The sequence below is a fragment of the Mirounga angustirostris genome, unplaced genomic scaffold (genome assembly GCF_029215605.1).
Source record: "Mirounga angustirostris isolate CCGP_5_RB_7025 unplaced genomic scaffold, mMirAng1.0.hap1 SCAF_12, whole genome shotgun sequence".
NCBI classification, from domain to species: Eukaryota; Metazoa; Chordata; class Mammalia; order Carnivora; family Phocidae; genus Mirounga; species Mirounga angustirostris.
The window spans coordinates 108,201,880-108,224,787 of record NW_026991720.1 but is presented as its reverse complement, the minus strand read 5'-3'; the positions used below and the strand labels follow the sequence as shown (position 1 = coordinate 108,224,787).

Sequence of the window (22,908 nt, the reverse complement as noted above, 5' to 3'; positions counted from 1 at the left end):
ACTTTTTTCCTAGCCTAATAAAGGGCTAAATTCTTCCAAAACACATCCTGTGGCTGAAAATGTTTTTGTTCGCAGTTATGCAACCTTATGAGAAAGCATGGTCTTCTCCAAATTGGACATACTATAAATTGAAGACATTAGTCATAGCTGGTGCGTTTTTCTTCCATTTAAAACACAACTTTAATACTTTTTTTCAGGTCAGATTTTAAGTGGTATATTGAAATATTGGAGAAGAAATACCATATACATATATAAAAAAAAGATAATATTTTAAAAAGCAATCTACATCAGAAGGAGGAGAAATAGCTGTGTCATTTTCTCACATTTCAAGCCCCAGGCATATATGTATAATTTAACAAAACGCAATATGACACAGCACTCATTCATGCACTCAGCATGTAATTACTGAGACTTGTCATGGGTATCACACAGGAATCCTCTTTGTGGGAGATACAAACTATAGAAATGATCCCTGAAAGTATAGTCTTTCTTTGTGGGAGATACAAAGGCAACTAAGGGCCTATCCTTGCCCTCAAGCAGCTTACAGCATCTTTGGGAAGATAAGACAGCATGGGAAAGCTCCGGAGCAGTGTGGAGTACTGACCCCACAACAGACAACAGTGCTTGGTGCTTTGGGAATGCATGCAGAATGTCCTGGGAAGGCTGCCGAGAAGCAGTGAGGCTTGGGTTGAATCGTCCAGGATGAGTAGGATTTAGCTAGATGAGGACTGCCAGGGAAGGTCCTCTAGACTGAGGAGAAGATTGAAGAAAAGGCAGGATTGTGTAACAATGTTCAGGGGGCGATGAGTAATAGCCTGGCGGAACTGGAGGGCTGTGTCACGGAAAATTAGACTGGAACAGATTTGGAGGTGGGGAAGCACAGGGAGGGCTACTGAGTCTTACTGCTACCCCCTTTCTGTGCCAGGCCCTACATGTATCTTACTGGGTCCTTCTGACCAGTCTATTACTTCCCAGCTTTATAGAGGAGAAAACAGGCTCAGACAGATGATGTGGTTTTTTTTTTCATGGTCATAAGACTAGTCGGTGACAGCACCAGGAGTCCAAGCGGAGTCTGTGAGCTCTTTGCCCTCTGCTAGTTCCTTTACATGTCTTACAGAGGGACTTGAACTTGGTTCTATGTGAATATGTGCCCACGTGACAAGACATAGCCAGATGTGGTAAGTGGCCTTAGCCTCCAGTGGCCTGATATCCTAAACAAGGGTAAAAGAAGTACAAACATGCCCTAACTCTCTTAGCTCACAAAAGCCAGGAATCCCCAGCTTCTGATGATAGAAAAGTCAGGGTGGAGTGCAAGGGTGCTTGGGTTTTACACGTGACATAATTTAACCTAACGTTTTAGTTTCATTTTATAGAATGTAATCCTAGTTTTAAATATTGTTCTGAAAAACTTTCAAGCCTTCCACGGAATTATCTGCCCTAAACTTTATGGCAATAAGTTTTCCAGAAGAGGGTGAATAATGGATTTTTTTGTTTGTTTGTTTGATAATATTTACAGACATTACTGGATCTCCTCTGCTGACGATGGGCTTGCTGAAACCATGGGACAGCACAGGTTCATTGTTTCTAATTAAAAAACAAAACAAAAACGAAAACACCTAACTCGATAGTAAGACGAGAGCAAGAATCCCGTTTCCGTCTGCACGGCTTTCCTGCTATCCATTCTTTGTCGTGCGATAGAACAGCCTCAACACACTGCACAAAAAAAGGGAATGTGGCCACTTGCTAGTCAATGTGTGTTTTTTTTTTATTTTCAGCAAATAGCACATTATCTAATGATTAATTTAACCCAGTTTACAAACTTCAAGTATCTAATTTTTATCTATCATTAACAGATTTCTGCTTTTTCTGAAAAAAACACATTAGCCTGGCCTTGCTCTGACCTTCTGGCCGCCGCCGAAAGCCCATTTGCGGGCCCCAAGTGCTTAGGCTTTAGGACCTCAAGTCTCAGAGTTGGCAAAGTGCAGTAAAAGCAGACCAGAGAGAGTGTAGAGACAGTCTTCCCTCCCTAGGGTCCTACATTCTTTCTTTTCATTTTTAAAGATTTTATTTATTTATTTATTTGACAGAGAGAGACACAGCGAGAGAGGGAACACAAGCAGGGGGAGCGGGAGAGGGAGAAGCAGGCTTCCCGTGGAGCAGGGAGCCCGATGCGGGGCTCGATCCCAGGACCCTGTGATCATGACCTGAAGGCAGACGCTTAACGACTGAGCCACCCAAGCACCCCATGGGTCCTACATTCTGAAGGGCCTCACATTTGGCTTACTGCTCTGCTGTCATTGTTTAGAAATTCTTTTTTAATTTTTGATTCTTAATTTATTTTTATCAATCAATCAATGAGATTGAGAGAGAGAAGAGGAGCAGAGGGAGAGGGACAAGCAGACTCTGTGCTGAGTGCGGAACCTGACGTGGGGCTCGATCTCAGGACCTTGATCATGACCTGAGCCAAAACCAAGAGTTGGACTCTTAACTGAGCCACCCAGACACCCCCACGGTTTAGAAATTCTTCATAATTTTTGAACTAGGGGCCTGACCTCACATTTGCATTGTGTGCCAGGCCCTGCAAATTACGTAGCTGGTCCTGCAGCCTAGTCAAGTATATGGTGGGAAAGATGCTCGTTTTGATCAAAGCAAAAGGCTTATATCAAGCTGGCTGAAGAAAAGAAGGCAACACCAGGAAACAGAAGAAGTTGATGGAGAAGTGAACAAAGGAAACAATAGTACTGGGCCTGTTCATGACTAACAATGTTGCATATGCAGCTTATTCTGAAAGGAAAGGAAATGTGTTTGGAAAGAGAAAATGTATATCTGATGCCTTTTTCTGTGTGGCTACCTTTTTTAAAAAAAAATTAATGAATTAATTAATTTGAGAGGGGAGAGAGAGAGAGAGTGAGCATGAGTGGGGGAAGGGGCAGAAGGAGAGGGAGAGGGACAAGCAGACTCCCCAGTGAGTGGGGAGCCCCACGTGGGACTCGAACCCAGGACCCTGAGATCATGACCTGAGCTGAAGGCAAACCCTTAACAGACTGAGCCACCCAGGCACCCCGGTAAGACTACTTTTTATCCAAATTCTACATTCCTTGTTTATATCCTCCCCATACCTACCCTGCTCTGTGCTAATAGTCTGTAACTGTATAATTCACAATTGCTGCTGACGTCAAAAGTGTCTTATGTTGATACTATTTTTTAAAAAAGAAACAACTGGCCCCAAATAGAGTCCCTTGTGTTAAGCCCATATCACCAAAACAAGACTTAGTACCTAATCTAAATGCAGTTTCAGCCTCTCCCAGGAATGTAATCTTAACTAGTCAGTCTGGAATGACCTGGCCAGCACCAGTGAGGTAATCCACCTGATAGACCCCTGCTATCCCCCAAAGCCACCTTGTCTGAAATAACCAGCTCTTTGCTGGAATAACTTCCTTGTCCCACCTCCTTCTGCCTACAAGAGTCTTCCATTTTATAGAGCGCTTTGGACCTCCTTTCTATCAGCTAGATGGAATGCTGCTCAATTCATGAACTGTTGAATAAAGCCAAGATCTTTAAAATATACTCCATTGAATTTTGTTTTTTTAGCATCATTAAAACCAAGAGTTCTACCATTATTTCTATGTTCTCAAGTATAAAAATAAATGAAGACTAACCAAATTAAAAAAATAAAAAGCAAATGCTGTATATTCTCAGCTTGCTGTATAGCAAGACAGTCAGCCACCGTCACTTGCATTTTGGCAGAGATGCAAAGGCAGGCGGCGAGGTGGGAAAGCTTTATAGTGGAAAGAAGAAGGCTTCTGGTGTGCCCTGACTGGAGGCTGTTGGCTTAGGGAAGCTGTAGACAGGCTAACTAGAAAGAGGGCACTTATTGGTGCTCTCTTGTTAGAGTCCTAAGTTAGAAGCAGCAAAAAAATTTAGGGAGGCTGTCAGTCATTAATCATGTCCTGGCCATTTGGGGCCAGTTGTTATAGAAGTTATTATTGAGCTTCCCGGATTGTTACGAGAGATAGCAATCTGGCATTGTGCAGGTCTGACTTACAGCGGGCTGGATTGCTGGGTGGTTTATTGTAGATAAGGAGCTGGTCTTGTGGGCAGGATGCTGCAGGCTGGGGATCGGAGCTCTATTTTTATATATGGTCTGGCCATTGTCCTGCTGTATGTTCAGTCTCTCACATTATACCCCTTAATAACAGGGTTTTGTTAGTCTGGTTACAACAAATTGTCTATATCAATCCCTACACAACATGTCTTCTTCCCTGCTAGTCTAGGTAACAATCACTTTTCATAATAAATGTGCCAGATAATGTATTGCTTATCTAGTCTTACTGAACAGACCTTATTAGCTGATTCATTTTGAGAGTGTACATGTTAGGGGAAGAAACCACGCCGATTTAACAATTCTTTTGTTCTGCTTCAGTGAAAATAACTGTATCCCTTAATTTTTTTTTTTTTTTCCTAAATTGCAACCTTAGCTTCCATGAAATGATTCCTGACCTTCAAGGGAGAAAGGGTTTGAATCCAGCATATGTTTGGGACATAATGCATTTAGCCATCAATTCTTAACGTTTACTGGGCATTATTTCTCCCTGCTTGGACCTTGTAGACTATGTCTGGCTGAGTTTTTGTTACACCATGATTCCATTTGACAGATGTGGATTTCTGGTTGAAGGCTGTTATATGGTATTTGGCGGGTTTTTAAATCTTAACTGAATCTCCCCTTCTTCAGTTGGGTTAAAAAGTATCCATAATTGGGGCACCTGGGTAGTTCAGTCAGTAGAGCATTTGACTCTTGATCTCAGGTCTTGATCTCAGGGTTGTGAGTTCAAGCCCTGCAGGGGGCGTGGAGCCTACTTTTAAAAAAATCCGTAATTCATATTAATTTCATCAATAACATAGATTAAAAGTTCAAGACTTGGATCATGAAATGAAGTTAGTAGAAATCATTGTCATTACTGAGATTTATTGATAGCCTTTAAAAATACAATGCTAAAATGTTTGATGGAACATATATTTCTCTAAAAACACATACCATTTATAGAATCGAAAAGGATAAAATAGAATGTAAGGCATCAGAATTAGCAGGACCCTAAAGCTTCTAGCAACCACACTCACAATTCCCACTTTCTCACCTGGGAGCTCAGTGTTTCTTTCCTCCCCTGCACTCCTGCCAAAGCCAGCATCCTCCACCAAGTTCTCGCAACCTCACATCCAGGTTGTTGAACAGCCCCTTGCCTCCTTTACCCCAGTCCTTCTACACAGCTGCCAAGAAGAGTTTCCACGAATATCTTTCCATTGTGTCCCTCAGCAATGCAGTGGCATAAGAAACAGAATCAACATATGTGGTCCCTTCACACATGCCGGGTACCGTGCTGCTGCAGGTAGGTTCTACCACTTTGAGCTACAGGAACTGCTACTGAGAAGGTCAAGCAACTCTCAAGATCTCATCACCAGAAAGTATGGACCGATGACTTTATGCCCCAAAGCTCAATCTCTTCTCTTAGCCACTTGGGTCTTATATGTAGTAGAAAGGGCATCAGGGGAGCCTGGGTGGCTCAGACGCTTGGGCATCTGCCTTTGGCTCAGGTCATGATCTCCAGGTCCTGGGATCGAGCCCCTGCTCAACAGGGAGTCTGCTTCTCCCTCTTCCTATGCCTCTCCCCCTGCTTTCACTCTCTGCCTCTCTCTCTCTCTCAAATGAATAAATAAATCTTAAAAAAAAGAAAGAAAGAAAGAAAGAAAGAAAGAAAGAAAGAAAGAAAGAAAGGGCATCAGACAGACTTGGACTTGAACTATCTCTACCATTTACTAGCTATGTGGCTTTGGGCAACTTAACCTATATGGACCTCAGTTTTTTCATACATAAAATGTGAATGTTTTGAGAATTGGATGGTGTAGCAGGGCCGGGATTCAAACCAGGTATTGAGCTCTGGAGTCTGGCTCTTAACCACTACGCAAGGCAATTTGCATGAAATGACTAGCACCAAATCTGGAATGGAGTGGATATTCAGTAAATGGTGGTTAACTAGCCAAAATAGCTCCCTAGACTAGTTCTCAAGATTCTCCACCAGCTAGATCCTCCTTCTCCCTACTAACTCCTCGGCCTCTCCACGTACACCTCTTTAATCTTAGCAGCTGAGGACGCAAGCTTGAAAGAAAAGAGATCTGAACACCTAGGTACTGGTCTTGACTCCACCCTATGCACTGTGTCACCACAGCCAAGTATATTTTCCTCGAATCTTGCATTTCTTGTCCATACAATAGGGAGTATATATTTCTTGCCTACTTCACAGGGTTATTATGAGGGTTACAGGTGTTATTACATATGAAAGCCCTTTAGAAACATATAAGTGATATTGATCTGTTTACTTGAAACATACAAGTGATATTGATCTGTTTACTTTGGGGAAGCAGTTGTGTGTGTGTGTGTGTGAACCAGGAGGGGGGGCTACTCAGCCTACTGGGTCAGAGAAGTCTCCTTGGAGGAGCTGACACTTGAGGAATGTGGAGTATTAGCAGGTAAGGAGGGTTCCAAACTGAAGCAACAGTGTGAACAAAGTCAAGGAGATATGAAGTGGCGGTGTGACCTCAGAGACGACGTATGTATTCTTAGAGCTGGAAGTGAGATGGAGACATGTAGACAGGGGTCAAGTCAGGAGGACCTTGCAAGCTCACCAAGGAACATGAACTCTTATGGCTCTTGAGCCATAAAAGCCACGGAAAGGCTTAAGCAAATCAATCATGTGGTAGGTCAGGGTTGTAAGAAGATTACTCTCAAGGCAGAGTGCAGGATAAAATGGGAGGAAACAAGAATGAAGCTGAGAGAGTGGTCAGGATAAAAGCTTTAGCCAGGGCCAACAGTAGGGGCAGGCAGTAAGAAAAGGAGAGGTGATGTCAATAAATATTTAGAAGACAAAACTAGTGGCACTTGGTAATAAGCAATTAGTATCTTGGGATAATAAAAGTCAACAGGTTTGATGATTGGTCCTTGGCAAAATGCTATAGTCAGTTTTTAGAAATGGCCAATGAGCATTTAATTTAGGAATTAAACTGGTAGATCAATATAACATCAGCATAGGTTGACTATGAACAAATCATAACAAAGGTGCATCATTTCCTTCTTTATAGGACAGTTATTTTTTTCTCTTATAATATAAGAAATGTTTGTTACAGATAACCTGGAAAAAATAGAAAACCAGGGGAGGAAAAAGTTCTGCCCGCCATTAGGAGCATTTTGTTGTTAGTATTTTTTTTCTAGGAATATTTTTTAACATGATTATAATCATTCTATACATTATATCTAACAGCCGATATACATTTTTTTCTGTTTTAAAATAATTTTTTCTCTTAATGTGACACCTTAAACATGTTTATCTTGTAACAAAATCTGTAAATATCATTTTAAATATTTACATATTAACTTTCTGTGGATGTTCTTTAATATATTATTGGATATTTAAGTTAATTCTAATTTGGGAACATTTAAAATAGTAATTTGATTGATACCTTTATATATAAAGCACTTTGCACATGTGGGACAGATTCCCTTCAGTTAGATTTTTACGAAATTGTACAGCATTAAAAGATATGACTACTTAAGGCTTTTGCTACATATTATCAAACACTTTCCAAAAGGACTATAGCAATTTACAATGCCACTAGTGATGTAGGGAAATCCATTTCCCATCTTTTCCTGCATAAAGTATTGTCATTACAAAAAATAAATAAAACCAGGGGCGCCTGGGTGGCTCAGTCATTGGGCGTCTGCCTTCGGCTCAGGTCATGATCCCAGAGTCCTGGGATCGAGCCCCACATCGGGCTCCCTGCTTCACAGGAAGCCTGCTTCTCCCTCTCCCACTCCCCCTGCTTGTGTTCCCTCTCTCGCTGTGTCTCTCTCTCTGTCAAATAAATAAATAAAATCTTGAAAAAAAATAAACAAAACCAAAACACTTCACTAACTCGATTACTAAAAATGACATCTCACTTAATTTTCTTTGTTCTTAAAAATATGAATAATACATGCATACAAAGAAAAAGCCAAGTGGTTTAGAAGGGCATAAACTAAGAAAGCAAAAATCTCCCTCTTTCTGCTAATCCCAAACCTCCCTGCTTCCCCAGAGCAACCACTATAAAAGCTTTCTTATCTATACCGTTCTGAACTTTTTAAAAAAATAAAAGTCTTTGCAAACTAGTAGTGGGTACTATTTATATCAGACTATTCTGAATCTTGAAAACCTTTCCATGTCAATGCACATAGCTCTACTCTGTGAATATATGATATTTTCTTTAACCAGTACCCTATTGATTGACATTTAGGTTCCTTTCAATATTGTGCTATTGCAAATAATGCTGCAGTGAACATCTGTGAATTAAGATCTTGATAAACTTTTGTAGAATAAATTCCTAGATGTGGAACTGTATAAAATTTTGGTTTTTTTAATTAAAATTTTTTTAAAGACTTTATTTATTTATTTGACAGAGAGACACAGTGAGAGAGGGAACACAAGCAGGGGGAGTGGGAGAGGGAGAAGCAGGCTTCCCGCTGAGCCGGGAGCCCGATGTGGGGCTCGATCCCAGGACCCTGGGATCATGACCTGAGCCGAAGGCAGTCGCTTAACCAACTGAGCCACCCAGGCGCCCACAAATAAAATTTTTTTTTAAAGATTTTATTTATTTATTTGAGAGAGAGAATGAGATAGAGAGAGAGAGCATGAGAGGGGGGAGGGTCAGAGAGAGAGGCAGACTCCCTGATGAGCAGGGAGCCCGACGTGGGACTTGATCCCGGGACTCCAGGATCATAACCTGAGCCGAAGGCAGTCGCTTAACCAACTGAGCCACCCAGGCGCCCACAAATAAAATCTTTAAAAAAAAAATCTGGCAACTCTATTAACAACCCAAGGTTCAGATAAATGTGTCAAATTAGTTAACGCCCATAAAGCAAGCAAATCACTTGAACTAAATAAAATATCTTGAGAAGCAGCATGGTAAGTAGAAAGAACAGAGATCTCAGAATTAGGCAAATCTGAGCTTTAATTCGCCATCCTGTGCCAATTTATAACTGATGGATCTCGAAGACATTAGTATACCGACCCTAGCCTCACTGTCTTCACCTGGTAAATGGGGTTTAATTTACCAGTTTTAAGGGTTGCAGAATGGATTACATGAAGCAACACACACTTAACACTCCCCTGATACAAGACAGGCAATGAATACCAGTTCTCACTCAGTTCTTCCTCATGCATTTTAGCTCCAGAAACTCAAATTTCCCATCACAGTGGCCAAAACCGAAGAACTCATTTTATCCCTCAATTATTAAACAGAACAAAGTGCTCCGCAAACTGTGCCCACAAACACATGGCCCTCTCCTGACCATCTCCTTCCACTCAGCAGGTTCCTTTGGCAGATGGAGTTGCAAGTCTCCCCTGCTTTCACCCACTGGGTGTTACCCAACTATGGCTGACCAGAACTCTTTTCTTCTGATTGTGCTGAACAATACATGAGCAGAAAACCTTTAAAATAATGCCACACTGCGATTTCCTCACGTTTTTGTTCTCTCTCGCTTTTTTTTTTTTTTTTTTAAGAAAAAGGGCACACAGGGGCACCTACATGGTTCAGACGATTAAGGGTGACTCTTAATTTGGGCTCAGGTTGTGATCTCGGGGTCGTGAGACTGAGCCCCAAGTCTGGCTCTGCGCTCAGCAGGGAGTCTGCTGGGACTCTCTCTCCCTCTCCCCTCATCCCACTTATACCATTCTCTCTAAAATAAATAAATAAATCTTCAAAAAAAAAAAAAAGAATAAGGGTACATACACTCATTTCAAATTATCATATAATGCTAAATGCAAAATTCTGTTTCCTTAATTTAAAAAAAAAGTGAAAAATCCTACTCACTCATTTGAATCAATAAAAACTCTGTAAAACAACTGCAAATGCACAAAATAAAATGATTTTCCACTGTGGCTCTTGTGCCTAGGTCTCTCTGATTCAGAGTCATACCACATGGGGGATTATTTTCTAATGTTCATCTTACAAATTGCTTAACTAACAATATGTGGTCCAACTTTCCATTTAGTATACCTTATCTACTCTCTACACACTGTGACTTTTTTGAAGGAAAATTAACTAAATATTTCGGCAGTTTAAGTAGTGGGAAGGAAAGAATTAAGATTGTAGATACAAAGGTGCTGTTTTAATCAGCTTATTAAATATAACATGAACATGTATCAATCAACTAACATTTAATTTCATGGTCTATGATTCAAAACTTTTCAAAAGTGTAACAGTACAAAGTTATCAGCATTTACTTAACAATTCCTTTCCAATTTTGTTTTAACTCATGTAAACCATACAAAATGCTGTATGACAATTGTTACATGTCCTCATAGACTGGAAGAAGGCATGATTAGGAATTAAAATACGAAACATAATTTGAAATTTATCTGTCTTGTGAGATATCAGAACTCGATCCAAAAAGAAAAACAGCTACATATATAAAAACACAGCCACAGAATTCCTAAAGTTAGGGAACTCAATATAGGAATCTTTCATAAGTCTATTTCAAACATTCCTATCCCCAACAGACAAAACTCCGATGAAACAAACCACTAAGCTAAAGTTTGTTTTAAACTGTTGCTGCAGAAAATGCAAACAAATCTCTATAAATCTCATTTAGAAAGTAAACCGCCTAACTGCACATTCATTTAGGAGTATTATACAAAGATTTCCCATTACAGAGTCACATTTTGACTCGGAATGTCTGCGCACACACTTATCTCTTTTCTTCCACTGAAAAAGAGGTTTCTTCATGATCTGAATGATTTACTTCTTCACAGAATGATTTAGCTTACCTAAACTCCACTTTTGTGAAGGAGCGGTGAAAATTATCAAGAAAAGCCAGCGGTTCTGTTCTCTATTTTGCCTGGTAGCAAAAATCGCTATCGCTTTCGCTTTCAAAAAGTCCATGGGGGAGCCTGGGTGGCTCAGTCATTAAGCATCTGCCTTTGGCTCAGGTCATGATCCGCCGGGTCCTGGAATCGAGCCCCACATCGGGCTCCCTGCTCGGCAGGAAGCCTGCTTCTCCCTCTCCCACTCCCCCTGCTTGTGTTCCCTCTCTCACTGTCTCTCTCTGTCAAATAAATAAATAAAATCTTTAAAAAATAAAAAAAAAATAAAAGGTCAGTGTCAGACTATTATTTCTTCCTCAAGTGGAGGGGGCCTGAGGGTAAGGGTCATTAACATCTTTTACTAAGACAAAAAGACTCAACTCTGGTTGCTAAGATACCAACAGACAGATTCACTTAGAGCAGTCAGGACCAATGATTAGAGAAATCTCCCCACGGAACAACACATTAACTACAGCGGGAACCCCTAAGGCAAACAAACAAAATCTCAAAGGCATAGGTAATCCCTGCCCTTGAAGAGCTTCATATCATCTGCTGTTTGTATTTAAAATTACAAAGCACATTTTAATTTTTTTTTTTTTTAAGGAACAGAAATAAGACAACAGGAAGAAGAGATGGAGGGAAGCTAAAGAAATGTGAATGTCAAGGTCCAATGTTTCCTCTGAGTCTGCAGAATCACATTCCCTGGTTCACTATTTTATTGAACCGAATGAGTCAGTACCATGTGCTGCTGACTCTTCTGGGCATTAGTGACCTGCTGGTTATAAGACAAAGTGTGAGCCCTCACTGAGCTTGCATTCTAGTGAGGAGACAAAGCAGAAGTGCTGTAAACGTTGACATCTCTGCCTGTGTGCAAGTATGGAAGGTTCAAGAAGCTTCAGAGGGGCATGGAGACAGGTCGGGAAGGCCTCGTCTCTATTTAGCGATTACTATATGCCACGTGTTGGGCTAGGCAATGAGACAGACTGAACAGGAGGCACATGTTCTCTGTCCCTTGAGTGTACTCAGGTGGGAGGTCCAGGTAAAGTAACAAGGAATTCTTGTGGTGCCACTTACTGCCCCTGGAAGTCTGACAAGTTGGTAACGCCTTCATCAGGAATAGTGGCACTCACCTTCTAGGGTTGTTTTGAGCACTCAACGTTTATAAAACATTTGGCACACTGCCTGGTAAACCACAAATTTTATTATTACAGTTAAGCGTGCGTGTTCTAGAATTACAAGAAATGAGATTGGTGGAAACTGAGGATGGCAGAAAAGGGGAAGAGACAATAAAAGTCTTTAAAAAATCTAAAAGGTTGGAGAAATGGGTTCACATGAGGACTTGCAAGACATACTGCAAAGTGTATTGACGACCCTATAAGAAACTGGATACAATGGAATCACATCACACACCCAATTAAGAGACAAGAAATGAACTGGCAGAGAAGAAAGGAGAGAACAATTTAAATACTACAGGGGCTCTGCCACCATTTCACTCAATAAGGGAATATTTCAGAGTGAATGAGATTTACAGAGAAAATCAATCATCTGTAGTCCTACAGGCAAACTCAGATCCCACGTATCAAGTGTGAGCACCTCACCTCACTGTTAAGTGTAGATATAAACAAAGACCTGTTTTTCAGTACACATACCCTACATGCAAATGTACTATTTAATCTGGCATACAAGTAAGTAAATAGCTAAAGGAATTTTATTTACGTGTGATTTTCATCACCTTTTGTATTTACTTGATAACTAACTCCTGCTTTAAGATGATCTACCATATGATCTGCATTTGACAGACACACAAATGTGCCCAAAGGACTTGGGGCTAGTATACAGCCAAGCCAGGATGCCTGCCTCATTCTGCCTGGCTCCAGATCCCTGCAGTCTTTCCATGATGCCTGGCCATCGGAGTTTGGATTTGAAGGGACAGGCTAAGATTAAGGAGGAAGAAGATGCAAAACATTTAAGAGGAAAGGTTAATAAGATGGATGGGTATTTGTAAGAAAAGATAAAGACATTAAGACCAAAGACAGAGAAACCAAGTCAGAAGCTGGTGTGACATATGCTCATCACAAATTTCCAAAATAATATTGATTTCACATATTTCAGACCTCTGTGCATACTGAATTTTGAAGTTTTATGGAAATTCAAACATTTCAGCATCCAAACTGTCCGAGTACCTTTCACATCCAAAGCAGCACACGTGTGTACGCACACACAGACACACACAACTTCACCAAATCATGTGTCCATCCAGACCTAAAGCAACAAGTTCTACTGTCTTAGAAACAGAAGGGAACATATGCCAATAAATCAATGGGAAAGGATATAAGTCAGAGATAAATGAATGCTGGGAGTAAAGAAAAAAACCTTCAAAGTACTAGGTGAATAATGGTGCCTCTGATTAGTAATGATGAAATGGAAAAATTGAGAAAAGTAACAAATAGAAGTGTAAGTCAGTCCTCAAAGGAAGTCTTTTGAAGTACATTCCCCAAAAAATTCTGCAACAGAATTCATGAAGTATTTACTCTGTGCCAGTGTACTCACACTAACAAATCTATACATTGAATCATATTTCCCACTGTAATTTTAGCAATTCTCCCTTACCTTGGAGGAAAAGGTCTCCAGCCCCAATAAATAACAAAAGCTGTCATATGAAATAATAACAATAATGATAATGACAGGAGTTACCGGGGCCATGCATCACGCTTTTACAACTCATCTTATAAAGTAGATACTTTATTCTGATTCTACCCGCGAAAATACTTACTTTCACATTCTGTAACTTGCGTAAAGTTGTCTCACACCATGGGGTTGGGACTCCACACTCATGTCCACCTGACCAAGGCTCTTAACCACTTTACATTGCTTTTCCATTTTAAAGATTCAAACGTTCCCATGAGAATTCTGCATTTTTTAGTGCACAGTTTATGAACACAAAATAATTCTCCCACGCAGTATTTTACAAGAAGTAACTACGATGAACAGTCAGCACCTTAAGTGAATTCAACTTTTCATCCCCAAAACAAAGACCTTCTTGTGTTTATTACTATTTCACATTGCACAAGTACTATCCATGAATGGCACATAAATTGATAAAAACTCAAAATAAAAGGAATACGTTGCTGGAACAAGTCAGCAAATAGTGTCTCAAAAACTTGAGAAATCAGCTCTACCAGATTCTCGTTAAAATACTCTGTGTGTACAGGGGCTTAATAACCTGTAGTTTTTTTGAAGTGTAAATTTTACCTGGGTCATTATGGGAATGAGGCACCACAAAGACTTGAAGGGGCTTAGAGTCCCATTCATTAAATAAATAGCTAATGTCAAATCCTTGTTTCCAAACTCCACCATCTGGATTGTCAAAAGGAATTAGACTGTAAACATCCAACATCTAAAAATACAAAAGACAAAATATAGGGGAAAAAAGAGCAAATTTAACCATGTATTACCATTTTTAATTTGAACTTAATGTTGGAAAATATTTGCTCAAAGCTAGTCACTGTGTATGTATTTTACTAGATAAAACTATTTCTGTAGACATTAACTGAACAGTTTAAGGCAGAAAACATTTAATTACCATTCAAATTCTTAAAATGCTACTGTGTTACTTAACTATCCTGATAAATAAGCCCCTCCTCCATCTGCTTCTAATGAAAAATAATTTCATTCAATTCCTTCTTGCCCTGCTTTTCTTCTAATACATTTTAGTGGAAACTGATAGGAACTAAACAGCAAAGAAAAAATTTCTTGATGAAATGTGATTATGACCAAATATTTCAGCATTTTCACAAGCAATACTGATGATTTTTTTTACTTTGAGTTGTCTTTATTTTACAATTAATCACATATATTTTAAAATCTGTATCTGAATGGAAATGCATCTACAGCTGTTCCTTCATTTAGCAAATGTTATGTTCACCTTTTTCATTCTAAAACTAAAACTACAACTGAGTGAATGAGGCATAATCATGTAAAAATGGAAATTTTTAAATGTTCAAATGCTCTCTATGTTTCCAATGTAGTAGTATGAGGTAATAATCTTTTTGGACACAAAGGAAAAAATATTGCAGAAAAAAAAAAAACCTAAAAGCTGGTATTTTTCATATCCTCTATAATACTAAATGTGACAAAGAACACAAAACTGATTTTACCAAAATTTGACTTTGGTAAAATTTAAATTATGTAAAAATTATATATAAAATTTTAATTACACAAAAATCACTATATATTATAAAATATATAAGCGGGTTACAAAAAAACTTAAAGATACCGAGCAAATTATGTAAAAAGTGAATGCAAAGTATTTTAAGGCAACAACATATCTCTCACTTCAGAATGTATGACTTTAATAAATAAAATAAAATGCTCCCAAGGATGAGTCAATAAAGGGAACCAGCTGGAAAGGAGGATGTGTTAACAGTCTCTGTTATTCCTTCTGGTTCTTTCTCCGGCCCTGCAGCTCGCCCTGTACCCCACTGCCTCGTTCTGCCTGCCTTCTGGGGTTCTTCAGCAATACGGCTGTTTCTGTCCAGCCCAGATTTAACAACCCCCTCCAAAAAGAGTTTTGTTGTTCTCCTTTAAAAGGTACTTATTTAAAACCTATACAAAGCCAAGACTCACAAAAATAGATATACCTTCACAGCACAGAATCCTGATAGTGTGGGAACCTGACCACACACTAGTTGATAAGATTATGGGCACAAGGCTTGGCCAACTCTGTCTCCAGCTGCTGGCTTGGTCTGTGAGCCACGGGCTTCAAGATCCTATCACATTCTCTGTCCCCAGAAGTTAGTAGAAACATCTACTCCAAAGCAAGGCCAGAGCCAACCCATTTTGTCCAACAAAATTAAATTAAATTAAATTAAATTAATTGACAAGTACAGACTCGTCACCAAGTTTGAGTTCAGGTCTAAGGTACAGGTTAAACACAGCTCTCTGCTAACTGGCAGAACAGAGCACATTTGACACACCTTAAATTTAAGAAAAGCAGAAGTCCTTTCTTATCCTAGTTTACAACTCCACCACCCTCTAGAAAAGCGCTATCCAAGAGAAACAGAATGCAAGGCAAATCCGTAATTTTTTTAATTAATTACTTAAATTAATCCAATATACTCATAATATTATCTCCACATATATATAAAATGAAACAAAGTATTTTGTATTCGTTTTCATAGTAAGTCTTCAACACTTAGAACACATCTCAATTCAAACTAGCCACATTTCAAGCGCTCAGGAGCCACACGTGGACAGTGACTTTCATACTGAACAGCACAGCTCTAGAATATTTCCCTTCCCTCTCTCACAAAGAGATATTCAGCAGAAGGTATCGAACCCTACACTGTGTGAAACCTATAATGTATAAAAGATATATCGTGAGAATAAGGCTTTTCTTATACTCTTAATAGGAAGATAAGAAAATCTCTTTGGTCAAATTTAAACAAACCTCTAAAAGTCTTCATCTACTAGACAAAATAAGACCTAAAAAGCATACAAAAAGGCCATAATCACAAAGTATAAAATAATAAAAAAAATAATTAGGGAAATAAAGAATTACAGAATTTTATCACTAAAAACAACTTTAATGGTCATGTGACTAATCCACTTTACAAAAACAGAAACTAGAATCCAGAGTTTAAGCAACTTACTAAGTTAAAACAGACACCAGATCAAAAAAGAAAGAAAAGCAAGAAAATCCCAATGATCATTAACGAATGCATACATTACCTGCACATCTGAATTCCGACTTCCACTTTGCAAAGCGAACGAACAGTCTTCAGGGTCCACTACAAGGGACAACTGTTTTGATGGCAGAAGAGGTGCGCCAGCACCTTGGCTGAAATTGCCTTGTGAACTTTTTGGACCATCCTCCACAGACTCACTCAAATTGATGACCGAGTCTCTAATGTTTGAGATGATCTCATTATTCTCAGCTAGCAAACACTCCAAATGGTCTATTTTTTCTTGCAACATTGAGAGCTGGCCCTACAATAAAAAAGAAAAAGGCAGCTATATGAAACTCTAATATAGCTCTGCTGGGGCACACACATTTTTTTTTTTTAAATTATGTGCTTGCCCAAGAGGGCAGCCATTCACCCTTCACTTTCCACTTTTATAAGTGGGACCACAAAAAGCGTGGACTGCTGGCAGTGTTGAAACACCAATTTACAACAAAAAATCTCCGTGGCTGCAATCTTTGTTTAATCATATTTTAAAATGTGCAAGAGAAAAACCAAAAATATTTTGGGATATATTTCCTATTGCCCCCAAACCCAATCCTAAAAGATCTGTTGAGTTCTCTATAATAGCTAAGTATAACATATTATGTTCAGGTATGAAATTTTAAATTTTAGTTAACTGATTCTAGTTACTTGAAAGGGTCAAAAAGTATGAACCTGAAAAAAATCATTCCATTGTAGTAACCCTAGTGGACAATCCTAAATAAGAAATATCATCTACAGGAAAATCAATTAGTCAACCCTCAATTAGCCACATGCATGAAAAGTAACCACGCTATAGGTCACGTAGACTGCTTCTCCTACATTGTGTGACTTTAAGGTTTTTTTTTTTTTTAAGATTTTATTTATTTGACAGAGAGAAAGCTAGAGACAGAGCAGGAGTGGAGGGGGAGGGGCAGGGAGCCTGATGTGGGGCTTGATCCCAGGACCCTGGGATCACAACCTAAGCTGAAGGCAGACCCTTAACCGACTGAGCCACCCAGGTGCCCCAACTTTAAGGTTTTTTAATTGATCCTCACATTAAGAGGCTTGTCATCTTTATAACATAAACCTTGTTGTAGAGAGTAGTATTTCAGCTTATGAGAGCAAGGACAATCTTTGTCTTGTTCATTCCTATATATAGGGCCTTAAATACGTGGTAAATACTTAAATATTTGTCCCATGGCCCTTATATTTCTGGAACTGAACAATAATTCTTTAGTGAGCACCCACTGTACCAGGCAAATGCTACATGCTGGGAAGACAGATACACATAAGATATGGGTCCATACCTGAACACAAAAAGTGGCACTCTCACAAGCAACAGCCTACCCAAAGTCCACACTAGGGTTTAATAAAATAACTCTATGCCCAGCGAACAAATAACTCTGGACACCCAAAAACAAAAGTTCTATCACCAGTAAATAACAGGAAGACAGAAAGAAGAAGGAATGAAGTAACAGGAAGACAGTAAGAAAGAGGAAGTGAAAAAAAACACCTGAATGTCCAAAGGTAAAGAACTGGTCAAATGGTACATCTATATCATGGAAATGTTTTCAGTCACTGAAAATTTAGAAATATTAATTCCTTAAAAACAGAAATACATGAATCACAGACCTGTACCCCTGAAACAAATAATGTATTATGTTAATTAAAAAAAAACAGAAATATATGGGAAGGTACTTTCAGAAGATACAGTAGAGAAAAAGTTTAAAAAGCATGCATAAAAAAATAGTAATTTGGTATCATCCTTTTGGAAAAAAAAATTATGGAAGACCATAATCAAGATGGTAAAAACTGGTCACGGCATTCACAGGGAGTCCCCAAACCTCACACGGGCCAGTGCCCGCAAACCTCCTAAGGCAGTCCACCTTGGCACCACTCGGATCCAGGAGCGTCACAGGGGTCACCACTGGAAGAACATCTCTAGGATTCTGCCTGCTTCCTTTTGTGGAAATTTACAAGAGGAAGGTTGACCCGATCTTGAGGCCACAGCGGTCAGGGCCCCGCCGACTAGAGCCCCTCCAGCTCCGACCCGCGGTCCCCCTCCAGAGGCAAAAGCAGCTCCGGGGTGAATTCCAGAGCAGAGCCACCTCCACACCAGTTCTCCCACCCGATCCGGCACCACTGGCAGAGTGAGAGGCAGCCCGAGAACGAGAGGCAGGTCTCGAGGCAGCTCAGCGCTGCTGGGGGAGGCCGGTTTCCTCTGACAAGGCACAGGGACGGGCTGTGCTGGGGCGGCCTCCTTCTCCCCGGGTTGATCCGGAGCCCTATCGATACATGTCACTGCACCCCAGGCGCAGGGCTGTGCCCGCACGGGGCTGTGTCTGATCTGGGGGCAGCAGTGGGCCTGGGCAGGAGGACGGTGAGGACGGCCGGGCAGGGCTGTGATGCCTCCGGGCCGGGCGCCGCTCACTGTCTTCGCAGAGCCCCATGGAAGAAATTGGGGACAAGCTGGTCAACAGGAGCCTCACTCGACGGCTCCCCGGCGTGGGGCACGTGCACCAGGCAGTCGGTAAGGGCTGGTGCGGGCTCAGGGGGAGTGTGGGCACGAGGGCGCTCCAGGACCGGGCTCGGGGAGGGCCGCGAGGGTCTCCTGCCCCGACGCCATCCGGGACACTGACGACCCGGGGTGCCACGACGGCTGTGCCCCTTACGTGGCCATGATCTCAACCCAAGGGGTCTGGGCTGCTCCCTTCACACACACCACACACACACACACACCCAGTCCTTCAAACACACACACACACACACACACCTGGTCCTTCACACACAGACACACACACCCGGTCCAGCCCCAGCCTTGGCCAGGTACAAAATCACCCTTCACATACGTGGAAGATGATCCGAACCAATTTGGATATTCTGTTGCACTTCAGGACACGGACAGAAATAGTTTTCCAGTTTCTGTGTTGTGAATTGTCCCTCCTTTACCACAGATCAGCCCCACCGTGAACCTGAGTGGGCCCTGCCGCTGGGGGCGAGCCAGAGGCTGTGGGCGGTCCGTGGTGACAGCCTGAGGAAGCTGGTGGAGCCGGGCCAGGCCCTCTCCTGTGGCCGCTCTCCCGGAGCACCTCCCAGAGGAACGCCTCCCCAGCCCTTCCCACACCTGCTGCTCACCAAGGTGAGCAGGGCCCCCCGTCCCGCCCGGAGGCTCCCCCTCACCTGCGGGCTGTGTGTCTCGGGCCTGGCACGTCCCCTCTCCGAACCTCAGGTGTCCCCTGGGGACCCTGCGTGCCACGAGGCCAGGCCCCACACAGGGGGTTGCCGTCGGGCCTGTTGGGACCGCTCCCCGACCCTGTGGCCGTCCCACGGGGAGGGTGGCCTGGGGCTGAGGCGGTTCCTCTCCACCATGAAGGAGCTCTCTGCCCCAAGCCTCGCTGTCCTGTGTCCAGAGCAAACCCGCATTCCTGGCTGTGGGGAGGTTTCAGATTCCCTCTGGGGCTCCCATCCTGGGTGGAGCCAGAGCAGGGATCCCTGGGGGCTGGCAAAGGGGCCCCAGAGCCACTCAGACATCTGAAAGGTGCTGGCTGGGCTTCATCGACTCCACAAACGGACAGGAAGCCCCTTCTAGACATTTTCCATACTTCAGGGAACAGGGCGGACAAATGTGCCTACCCCGTGGGCCTCTTTCTAGGTGGGGGTCCGCCGCTAAGCCAAGATGACAAAGCAGAGATGGGCACACGACGTTCCGTGGGACGCCCTGCCGGCCTCCTCTACATATGGATCCCTCTGCTCTCATTGTCCGAAGGATGACGGGCCCTAGGATGAAGAAGAGCCCTTGTCTTCGAGGTGGTGAGGGAACGCGGGGGACCGGTCAGGTGCGGAGCCGTGGGTCTCGTGCACACCCGCCGCAGGGCTGGGTCATGGTCCAGGAGCTGTGAGCAGGTCGTCTGTGCACACCTGGCCATGACACACATGGCTGGCCCTCTCGGTGGGGAGGCCCGCGTGCCTGGTGCACCTGTCCCCCACCTACCCCTGGAGGAGCAGCCACGTTCAAGCCTTTCCATGTCCGACCCTCAGGGACAGTTGGGAACCTGGGTCAAGAGAGGCAGGGACTGGCCCAGGATAAATGAGGGGTGCAGAGTCCAAGGAGCTGCTCTCCAGTCCCAACCCTCCCATGAGGTTTGCTTTGGGGGTGAGAGCCCCTCAGATCCTCAGGAATAGCTACCCACCCCGTCCCATGTGGGGACATGACCTTGGCATCCCCAGGCACGTAGAGGCACATGCACCTGCACACCCACCCCCACACCCATCCCCACACCCCCACACACACCACTCTGACTGCCCAGCTGGGGGTCAGAAGGGGAGGACACCCTGGGAGTGAGGTGGGTGACAGGGGGGAAAGAAGAAACAGGTTGCAGACAGCTGGGCCATGGGGCAGGGCATCAGGACTCCTGGCAAGGACCCAGATCCATAGCATGGGGCGGGGAGACAGGCCAGGCTGAGGGTCAGGGGTCCCCAAGGGGCCCAGGGGGGTTGCCAGGGCACTGGGAGAGGACAGGGTCTGGGTTCGGGTGTCCATCACCAGCTTGGGCACTTGGAAGCAGGAAGAGATACCCACCCCCAAGTCCAGAGGGGCTCCAGCACAAAGGCCTCAGCTTACTCTTCTGTCACTTGGGCTGTAGAGATGCAGTGTCCCTAGGGTCCCACAGGCTTGTGGGAGAGCCTGTTGGCCTTGTATCTCCATCCCCGAACCCCTGTGCTCCCAGTCCTGGGAAAATGCTTTGTACTCCCTCGAGGTCCTTCGGAGCAGGGGACAGACTGGGGGCTTGGGGGCTGAGGACCTGGGTACGCAGAACGTGGCAGAGCACTGACCACTAGTCTGGGGACCAAGGCCAAGACCCTCCTTGTTGCAGCCTCCGGGTCTCCATTTGGAAGAGGTTCCAGATTCACTGCTCTGGTCCGGGTGACAAGGCCTTAGGAAGGAACGGAGCACCGGGACAGAAGAGGGAAACACGGACAAGGGAGGCTTCTGAGGTTTCTCACATCACCCCTGGAGTCCACAGATCCTGCTCCTGTGAGAGACACAGAGACAGAGACAGAAACAGATAAGGAGATGGAGAATGAACACACGACAGAGGGAACCAGAAGAAGTCACAGACTTTCCTCCATCAGCTTGGATATGACATCCAAGCATTTGGCCCCATTCTCTTCCTGAGAGTGCGGTCACACAGGCCATCCACCCCAGAGGGGAGGGGATTCCACAGGGATGTGTGAGCAGGATGCGGGAATGCCCGGGAACCACTGTGGGGACTGCCCAGCACATGGGCGCAGACAAGGCCCCGGGGCCTGAACCTAAACCTAATGGGAGCCCCTGGAAGTGTGCGTCACCGGGGGAAAAGGTCGGAATCCGTTCATTGCAACCTTCCCACAGGGGCTGGGAACAGGCAAGAAGGGGGTGGCTTTGCCCAGACCCCAGAGCAGACCCCGGCCCCTCTGAGCTGTGCTCCATGTCCCGCCCAGACCCTGGCTCCTCCTTGCATTGCCCAGTGTGCCCCAGCCTCCTGCGATAGCAGTTCCGGAATGAATGTAGAGGTCCTACCCCTGATGGCGTCCCTAGGAGTAGAAGCCAGAACACCGCACTGTGCAGATGGGGAGCCTGGGGAGGCCCTGAGAGGCACAGGGTCTGTCCAGGGTCACAGCCCTGGGCACGCACAGGAGCCCAGTCTGAAGCCAGCTCTGTGTCCTCACAGCAGGTACACCGGCTGCACCGAGGCCTTGGGAAGGCTGTGGGGGGGCTGTGAGGGAGTCACTGTATGGATGGTGCATGGGGGGAAGGGGAGCATTGAGCAGCCGGGGGAGGGGGCCCTCGGGCGGCGGTCTTGTGTGAGGAGGAAGTTGGGTAAGGGGACCCCAGGCAGTGGTGACCTCACTTCCCTGACAACAGAGCCCAACAGAATTTGGAACCCCGGTAACCAGGCACCCACATTCCAGAGACAGCCCCCTGCCCAGCTCATTTCTTTGGAGACCGTCTAACAAAAAGCATGTTCGGGTGTTGTTTCCCCAAATCTGGACGCTGCAGGCTGAAGAAAGAGCGCCCTGCAAACGCTGTCCCCCGCTGGGGATGTCGAATCAGGGCTCCCCACAGCCTCTGGCCATTTGGCCGGAAGGACAGAAAGGTGACACCAGGAGGCCCAGAGCCTGCCACCCAGCCCCACACGCTCTGATCTGCCTGTGCAGCCCCAGGCCCCCCTCCGTGTGTGTGTGTCTGTGCGTGTCTCTGTGTGAGTGTGTGTGTGCGTGCGTGTGTGTCTGTGTGTGTGTGTGTGTGTAAAGAGGGGTCATGTGGGGTGGGGCCA

At 43.7% G+C, this 22,908-nt stretch overlaps 1 long non-coding RNA gene and 1 pseudogene across 1 annotated transcript; both read right to left on the bottom strand.

Annotated features, from left to right (window-relative positions):
* Positions 1 to 391: 391 nt before the first annotated feature.
* Positions 392 to 488, bottom strand: LOC123842717 (small nucleolar RNA U3; annotated as a pseudogene).
* A 12,245-nt stretch (positions 489 to 12,733) lies between these two features.
* Positions 12,734 to 19,921, bottom strand: LOC135362146 (uncharacterized). Its single transcript, XR_010406648.1, has 3 exons — positions 19,772 to 19,921; positions 16,617 to 16,874; positions 12,734 to 14,283 (listed from the first exon to the last, which is right to left on the bottom strand). It is a non-coding gene; the product is annotated as an uncharacterized LOC135362146 (long non-coding RNA).
* Between the last annotated feature and the right edge of the window lie 2,987 nt (positions 19,922 to 22,908).